Raw genomic sequence first — 9,141 nt, forward strand, 5'->3', positions numbered from 1 at the left:
TCCTTTATCTCTGAGTACCCGTCTTACCCCCCCACCCCCCAAACTTCATCCCAATGAGGCTCAGCAAAGTATTCCACCAACCCCTACAGTCCTCTCCCTTGGGGACTTCTGGCAAACACATTCTCTCTAGCTTCTTACATCTCCAGAGATATTTTACTTCTCTTTATGGTTGGCGTCTGGGGGAGTGGCCTGGCTGGTCCACCCTTGATTCTGTTCAGACTACAGGTTTTTCACCTCGCTGGGTCTGCTTGGGAATTCTAATCCGTACGTTGTGGACCCTGACTCCCGTTTTCTCTCCTGGGACTGATGCCAACCTGTTTCCAGCTCTAGTTTGCTCCGGCTCTCCTCTTCCTATACCCCTGTACCCAAGAAAAGCCATCTTCTTCCTGCTCTCTTGGCACTGGCCTCCCAAGGTCCCAGGGAAGGTTCAAACTTTGTTCTCCTATTCAGATGGCCTTTCTTCCTGCCACTACATACCCTGTTTATCCAGAGCCCATCTCTGGCCATGAGGGAGTTGCTGGGCAGCTGGTTTCCCAGGGTTAGTGCTCTGCTGCCCCCTGGGGACGCACATTCTACAGGCCCGTTTGGGAGACCCGTAGTTTCCAAATCTAGGATGAACCAAAGGAAAGCTCCGAAGTCAACATTCTTCTTTATATGCTTGCTTCCCTTTCCTCCCTCCGCATCCCCCTTCCCGCCCCCCCCACCCCGCCACTCCTACTGCTTCTTCTAAGCCCACAGATGTTTTCTCCAGCTGCATGAGCCCCTGCAGAAGCCAGGTGAGAGTGTCATGGCTTTCCTTCCAGCTCAGGGTTGGGGCCTGTGGAGAGCAGGCTGGTTCCTTCCAAGCTGCCAGATCCTTTTGTCCAGGGAGAAAGCAATCATTGTAGATTTGCTCCAGCCTGGGCCCCGCTAGAACAAACACACATGTGCATATTAACACCCACATGCCAAAAATTCAATTCCAGCAAACAACCAGACCCTGCTAATTAAAATGTCTAATCCATTTAAATGAATGCAACAATTAACTTAGCCAGACCATAACTGCGTGATTTGAATACTCGTCCTTTTCATTCCCATCTAGTTGGCGGGAAGACTCATTTCCTGGGTGGGGTCCAAACCTCGTGATCTTTGAAATGAATTTTATTGCTCGGCTTCCCTCTACAGAAGGCCTCGCCCCTCACCTGTCACCTGTCACCTCACCCGATGAGACTGACCCCTGCTTTCTGGAAACTTGGGCCATCGTGGATTACTTCTGGTTCAAGCCATGCTGATGGAGAAACACATCGGGTCAGAGTTATCCTGTCCCTGGAATGCTCCTTCCCTGCAGGTGCCTCTCTTGGAATTTCTACCTGGGATGGGAAAATTGGGGGCTGTGATCGTCTCTGTTGTTCCTATTCCTGCTCCATCCAAAGACTGCCACTTTAACCCTGTTAGCATCAGGGCCAGAGAGATAGAGAGAGAGAGAGAGAATCAAAGAGACAAAAAGAGAATCAGGGACTGAGATACAGGGAAAGAGAGAGGGGCATCTTTTGCCCACACAACTTGAGTATAGGAAAGATAAACATCAGAGACGTATTCTCATCACCTGTGCCTGGACCTAAGGGCTCCCGCCTGCCCCCATCTCTGGTCTGCTCTTCACCTCCTGACTCGCATCTTGAAACATTTATTGAGTGTGTACATGCAAGGCCCCGAGGTGGTCGCTGGAGAGAGATAAGACAAGAGCATCAATAAGTAGAAGTAAACAGAAGGGGTGCCACGAGAGAGGTACGAGAGACTGCAGCGGTCGTCCTAGAACGGCCACATGGCACAGCATGGGGTCTTGTGCGCAGAGCTGGACAGAAGCAGAGGCTGGGGCACTTGAAGAGGTGTTTGCATAGCAAGAGTGCTGTTTTTACTGAGATTCCGGGGGCGGATCCAGGTTTTTGGGAGCGTGAAGCTTTTTAATTGACAGGGAGGTTATTTAAGGAAACCCCCCCAAAATTGTGAATAAGGAATTAGGCATAAAATCAAATATTTATTTCAAATGGAAAATAGATCATCATAAATTATATATTTTTAAAGCTGACAATACCACAAACACCACAGAAAAAGAATGGACTTAAAAAAAGAATTAGCTGACTGGCACACCTCTTAGAACGTTTTCTTCCTCTGTTTTTTTGGTCGCATGCTCTTTGATGCTTCTTCATAGGACGTCAGTTGTGGAGTGTCATTGTCTAAAGAGAGAATAAAAGGAGAATTCTGTCTTTCTTCTGACACAGCTGATCAAAATCTGTTTTTTTTATAAATCATAGTTTGGATTCATAAACCATGAGGCTCCACACACACACGGCGCATGTTTCTGGGTTAACGCCACCGGTTTGTGCCCGGCAACTTCGGAATTGGGGTAGATTCCGTGGGAGGGGCCTTGGCCCCGGCCCCCACCAATCCCCCCCCGGCCTCGGCCCCCCCCCAGCGCCCCACGCGCGCTCCCCCCAACCCTGTCACGGTGCTGTGATTTGACACAGTGGGTGGGAAGCGTACTCCCTGAGTCATTTTTTTTTTTTTTTAAGATTTTTTTAATTTATTTATTTGAGACAGAGAGAATGAGAGAGAGAGAGCACATGAGAGGGGGGAGGGTCAGAGGGCGAAGCAGACTCCCTGCCGAGCAGGGAGCCCGATGCGGGTCTCGATCCAGGGACTCCAGGATCATGACCTGAGCCGAAGGCAGTCGCTTAACCAACTGAGCCACCCAGGCGCCCCTCCCTGAGTCATTTCTAAGCAGTAACTTAACTAACTGGAAAACTGGGAACTAGTTACATGTAACTAACCCAGCTAAAAGCTTTCCCCGTTCACCTCGGCCTGAGCTGGGTCCCACGGTCACTCTGGGGCAACTGCTGAGAAGCCAAGTGTGATGGAGGGAGGCTGGGATGGGAAGAGATAGCTGGTTTCACTACTCGGGCTTAAAACATATTACTTTAGAAAGTTTTACAAAAACATAAGATCATGTAAATACATCGCCAGGGCCTCTCCTGGAACCTCCAGGGGCTTCTGAGAAGTGAGGGGCCTTGATGTGTACAGCTGCATGGTTTTATCATAAAGTTATCTTTATAATATATATATTATATAATATATGATATAATAATAATTATACATATAATATATATTTTATATATAAATATATAAAATATAATATATATTTTATATAAATATATAAAATATATAAAATATATAAAATATATAAAAAATATAAAAAATATATAATTATAATATATAATATAAAAAATATAATCTTCGATTATAAACTTATTTGGGAAGGTGATGGAAATTGCTAGAGAGATGGATCTCTCCCTGCTTACCCCTTAGGGCTGAAGAGAGATAGAGAGTGTTGCACAGTAATGAAGGGTATCCATTTTGGAGTCGGTGGTTCTGGGTTCAAGTTCTGGCTCTGTAATTTAGGAGTTCTGTGACCCTGGGCAAACCGCCTCCGCCCCAGCTTTCTCATCTGTGAAAAGGGGGTCCTCATAGAATCGGCATGCCGGATAAATGTGACAATGCATGAAAGGTATATAATAGCAAATGATCGCTGCTGGCTGTTCTTTATTTTTCAGAGGGAGGAGAGATAACTTGCAGCTCCTGGGTGGCAGGGTGAGAGTAGAGGGCAGAGTCTCCTAAAGGAGGGACATTTGACCTGGGCCTTAAAGTTCTGGGACCAAAACATTTGAAATGGGGAGACCGTGGAGATGTGTCCAGTTTGGCTGGAAAATTTGTTATGAGTTTAACAAGGTAGTTTGGGGCGGAGAAGGGCCATAGGCGCTAGGCTTTATTTCGCACGATTTGACACGATCAGATCTAGGATTCTGAAACACAAGTCCTGGGCGGTGGGAGAGGACGACTGAGTGGGGAGGAAGCGTGGAGTGTGAGGCTTGCTGGTAATTATTGAGATAGTCCTGGCAGGACGTGGAGGACCGAACTGGGCAGGGTCAGAACATGAACGCACATCGAGAAGAACAGGCTCCACGCTGACGGCATGGTTAGCCTGAATCTCTCTGAATTGTTTATCCTGCTCTCTGCTGGGGCTTGACAAATAGGAGATGAGGCCGGCAGAGCTGTGGCTGGTGCCAGGCTGCGGCCAGGCCCTTTCAGGTATGCACAGCGCCCTCGCTTGGCAGAATCCTGCTCCCTGGGCCTGAAGGGTCACTCCCAGCACTGGCTGCAGCTGGCTGACTTGTCCTCACATCTGAGTAGGCTCTTTCTCAGCCGGGAGGAGCTGCCAGCAAGTGCCGGCCTCCAGCAGGCTGATGGGCAGTGCGATTTATTTTAGGCTGAAATGACATCGGGACAACAACACCTCTTGCGGAAAACGATTTAGGCCCTGTCATTGCTAGCCTGGAGGCGGGGAGGGAGGTCGCTCTCTCCTCTCAGCACCCGCCAGAGTAGCAAGGATGGCATTAGCAGGCCCCTTTGGACACAGAGACTCAGAGCCCCCTCTCCTGGCCACCTGCCTGGAGCCTCAACCCACAATCTCGTGTAGTGATACCAGGCAGGCGCCAGAGATGAAGGAATTGGGCCCAAGGCATTAGCCAGCCTGGATGCGGCATTTTGCCCAAAGGTTTCTACCTCATTTGGATCGAGCGCTGTTCTGAAGTCTCTGCCCATTGATTCAGAAGATGGTTGCAAACCCAATAAATCATTAATGGTCATTCTCACATATCCATTTGCACGATACAGAAGATGGAGGCACAGATTGCTTCAGATCAGGCAAAATGGAACTTAAGTCCCTTATTACAGATTCTATATCTCATGAGAGACCCGCCCCCTCTCATTTGCCTGTGTTCATATCTTTATCCCAGTTGCATAGTGCCTAATATAGTTTTTGGCACATCAATTAGTATTAATTTGTTGACTGATTGCATTCTGAGATGAATAATAATTTGGACCAGGTAATTTAATTTCTATTATTTTATTATGGGAAGGAGGAGGGAAGGCTAGTATATGTCTTCATTTATTCACTCATTCATGCCACGAATATTTATCGAGTGCTTACTGTGTTCTAGGCACTGTACTATGTGCAGGAGACAGAACAGCAAACAGGCTACAGCTCCTGCCTCAGGGAGCTACGGTGTCATGGTAGATAGGTAAGTACTTAACACATCACCTTCGGGGAAGTACCTTGTGCTGTGTAAGCACATTCCAGGCACACTTAACCCAGACAAAGGGTGCAGGGGGTGGTGGTCAGGGAAGGCTTATCAGGGGCGTTGAGGTCTCCCCTGGGAGCTGAGGGAAGTGTGGGAGTTAGCCAGGTGACAGGTGGTGGGGAGGTGCAGGTGAGCCCAGTCCATGGCCCAGGGCACCATGGAGCAGATCCTGGTCTAGAGGAAGAGTTGGCTAAAGAGAAAAGATAATTGCAATAGTGCGGAAGTCCTGGGATTGGGGGAAGGAGTACTTAAGGGAGATTTTACCGATGAAGTGTTTCTGGAGACACACAACTGAACTGAGTCCAGGCAACTCAAGATGAAGGCCATTATGGTTTCTCACAGAAGCAAAGGGAAACCAGAACAGCCAGGATGGTTCTAGTGTGCTCACTAGTACAGCCTCTTTGGTCGGGCCTGACAGGGAACGCCAGGAGTTCCAGCTGCCGGTTCTCTGGGTGCTCCCGTCTTCAACTTCCTGGGAGGAAAACTCTGATTGGCCAGATTGGGTCAGGGGTCTCTACCTTTGCATCAATCAGGCACGGGAAGGGAGGGGCCTATGGGTCAGGGGTCTACCCTTTGCTCTACCTTTGCACCAATCAGGCACGGGAAGGGAGGGGCCTATGGGTAGACATGGTCAATCCTACCTTGACCCTGTGAAGCCTACCTTCAGCTCTGTGGTTTTTTTTTGCTTTGTTTTTAGAGTGCAAATAGGGAAGGGGGGCGTTTCAGTAAGAGAAGGTGCAGTAGGGAGGTAGGAAGTTAGGAAGGTTTCCTGATGTCTTCACCTTATTGAGCTGGAAAGGTCTGGTGCTTATTTGCAAGGACCATGGGTTTCTCTTCTTCCATGCCAGCCATTTCTGTCGGTGACTGGATCTCACACACCCAACTCTAGCACTGCTAGACTTTGGTATGTCCTTCAGCGTCTCTGACAAATTCAGGAATCTGGAGTCCTGAGAAGTTTCCAGGGCTATGACTTAAGGGCTTGGGGGGAGAAAGATATTTTGGAAGTGTGGGGCAGTGGAGAAACTCTGTAGACATCTAGGGAGAGGGAGGGGGTATAGAGAAATGTGCTACTTTCCTAAGTCTGATTTGGGTTTATCCAAGTGAATAATTTCTCAGGTAGCCAGGAGGAGCCATAAGCCCCACAAGACTGGGGCTGCTCAGAATTCAGGCTGTAGTTCTGACAGCTTCAAGTTGGAATCAAGCTTAGCACTGGGGCCTGTGAGGTCCTTTGCTTGCTTCGCTCTATCCTCCAGGCCCAGGGCAGAATTCCCAGAGGCTGAGAACATTGCTGTGCTGTGTCTTTGCAGATTCATGTTAGGGGCAGATGAGTATTTAGCCCCTCACTCCTCTTTGCTTGCTTACCAGGCAAATGGCTTGATAGTCCCTGGCCTAGGGAGTGAGAAGGAGTCAGGCTCTGAACAGACATCTTTGCTTGGAGAGAGGACACCCTCCAGCCTCTTCCTCTTGGTGTCCTAGGCTATGGACCGGTCTCACCTACCCCTCTCCACCACCTCTTCACCTGGCTAATGGACACATTTCCCAAGAGCACTTGGCCAGTTGGGTGGGCAATTGTTCTTAGCCTCTTAAGATCTTAGACAACCCAGTCTAGAAGGCTTCTCAGATATCTGTTAGTGCATCCTTTGATTTTATAGAGAAGGAAGTTGTGCCCAGAGAGAGGATGGGACTTGCCCAAGGTCAATCAGCTAATTTGTAACAGAACTGACACCAGAACCCAGACCTCTCAAAGCCAGGTGAGCCATCACTTGTGTTGCTTCTCGCACCTCACATTTCTGTGGGAGGACTGAATGTGCTGAGACCTTAGAGCCAGCTTCCCTTTTGCTGTCACCTTCCCAAGGGTCAGGGTCGTTCTCAAGCCAGCTCCAGGGGTAAGGAATAACTCCTGAACTTCCCTCTTTTCCATTAAGCATTTTTCCTTGGATAAGGAGATCTTGGATGCAAGAGTCAGACCCAGGCTTTGCTAGGAGTCACTTGATTCAAGGACATGCTTCTTAGAGCTTTATCACCAATTTAAGGAGCCCCTAATCCCAGGCTCTATTGACCTGGAGGACAAGTATACTTTTAGTAGAAGGCCCCTCATCATATCTGAACTACAGAAGAGAGCAAGAGAGCAAGAGGAACTGAACTGGGTTGTGGGGTGGTTAGACCACTTGCCAGCTTGCAGACTTTGTGCTCTAGACGATTTTGTATGGACGGGGTGGTGACAGCAGTGGCCCAAACTCCTAGAGATCTCCCAGTCATCCAGGGATGCTGTGATCAGTTCAAGGCCAGCGGCTTTGCCTGCCTTTCAGAGCCAACAGCCTCTTCAGATGAGAGAGGATGTGAGCCTATCAGCTTTTCCCTTCCCTTTCAGGGAGAGCTTCTTTAGGACTTGAAGTGCCAATGTCACAGCTCCAGGGACAATGATTTTATCATTTCTTTAGAGAGTAGTATGATCTCTCTCTCTCTCTCTTTTTTTTTTGTTAGGAGGAAAGGGAAATGATCAAAAAGAGAGAGAGAAGAGTTTTGAAAACTTTTTTAGTTGGTGGATTTTGTGTGTGTGCATGCATCTGTGCACGAGCGTGTGTGTGCGCCCGCGCTTACTCTAAGGCAGCTCTTGATGAGCAGCAACCTTCGATATCCGGAGCTATACCCTGTTTACTCTTCACTGGTAGACTCTGGGTGTTTGGTAAATAGAACACCTCTAAAGCACGGCGATAAGCCCCACTTGAGGGCCAAATTGGGTGTCTCTTTACTGTAGTAACAAACATGACAATGATTTACTAGAGGGAAAAATGACAAAATCCAATCCTTCCTGAAAATGATAATAGCTCACAGTTACTGGGCAAGTACTCAATGGCAGGCACTCTTACAAGCTCTTCACACACTCAGGATTGACTCATTTGATCCTTCTTTTAACTCTGGGTAGGTAATTTTGTTTTCCTCTTTGTATGAATCATGAAGAAACTGAGGCCCTGAGGGGCTAAATAATTTGCCCAAATCACACTGGTGGCAAGAGGTGGAGCCAGGACTTAAACTCTGCTGTTTGGTTCCAGGTCTTTCCTGGCTCTTAGCTGCCATGTGATCTTCTACTTCTATTTCTACTTCTACTACTGCTGTGTCTTCTTTTCTTTCTCATTTTCGTTCTCCTTCTTCCTTTTTGATACTTCTTCTTAAGGCCCATGTCTGAGTGATTGCTCTGACACCTACTGCAATAGAATCTGAAAGCTGTGGGGTTAACTCAGTACCTACTGGGAATGGCTGTGTCAGGGAGAAGACTGGCCCAGATACATCCTCAAACTACCACCCAACTCTGCAATTTCTAGGAGATTTGACCACTATTGCTGGCCACCTGCTTGCCTCCCCCAAAGCCTGTAAAATGCAGGCCATTCTCACTGGCAGATCAGTCGTGGCTAATTCAGGGCTAGTTTCCCTCCACACCAACCCCCACGGCGCAGTTGTCCAGGCAATGCTGAACAGTCTCCAGTGATGGGGACCTTACTGTCCCACAAAGCAGCTCTTTGCATCTTTGGATAATTGTGATCGTTGAGAGTTGGGGCTGAAGTCTGCCTTCCTGTAGCAGTCTTCCACCTGTCCCCTGGTGGAAGAGATTTGGGCCCTCAACCACAAGCAACCTTTGAAAATTTTGGAGAAAACCTTTACCTATACCCAGAATCTTCTCTTTCCTAGGTGACACCTTCTCAGTTCCTCCTACGACAGAACTTGAGGACCAGCCTAGCCTCTCAATGGCTTGTCCACATTCCTGTTAATGAATCACTGAGATGTGGCCTGGTAAGAACAAAGCATCGCAGGGCAGTCCCTTCCCTCCTTGCAGAGATTCTATTAACGAAGCTTCAGGTGAGAGTCACTCGAGACAAACCTCATCCCAGGCTACTTACAAGGCTTATGATTGATAATCTCAGGCATCAGAGGAAGTATCTGCAGCTTCATATAGGAATCATTTGAAGAT

General features: G+C 48.1%; 1 long non-coding RNA gene across 1 annotated transcript; it reads left to right on the plus strand.

The window, feature by feature from the left end:
* The first annotated feature begins 1,121 nt into the window (after positions 1 to 1,121).
* On the plus strand, positions 1,122 to 8,883 carry LOC118020147. Its single transcript, XR_004681822.1, has 3 exons — positions 1,122 to 1,327; positions 5,034 to 5,114; positions 8,862 to 8,883. It is a non-coding gene; the product is annotated as an uncharacterized LOC118020147 (long non-coding RNA).
* The last annotated feature ends 258 nt before the right edge of the window (positions 8,884 to 9,141 follow it).

The sequence above is a fragment of the Mirounga leonina genome, unplaced genomic scaffold, assembly GCF_011800145.1.
Source record: "Mirounga leonina isolate KUSES-001 unplaced genomic scaffold, KU_Mleo_1.0 Mir_173, whole genome shotgun sequence".
NCBI classification, from domain to species: Eukaryota; Metazoa; Chordata; class Mammalia; order Carnivora; family Phocidae; genus Mirounga; species Mirounga leonina.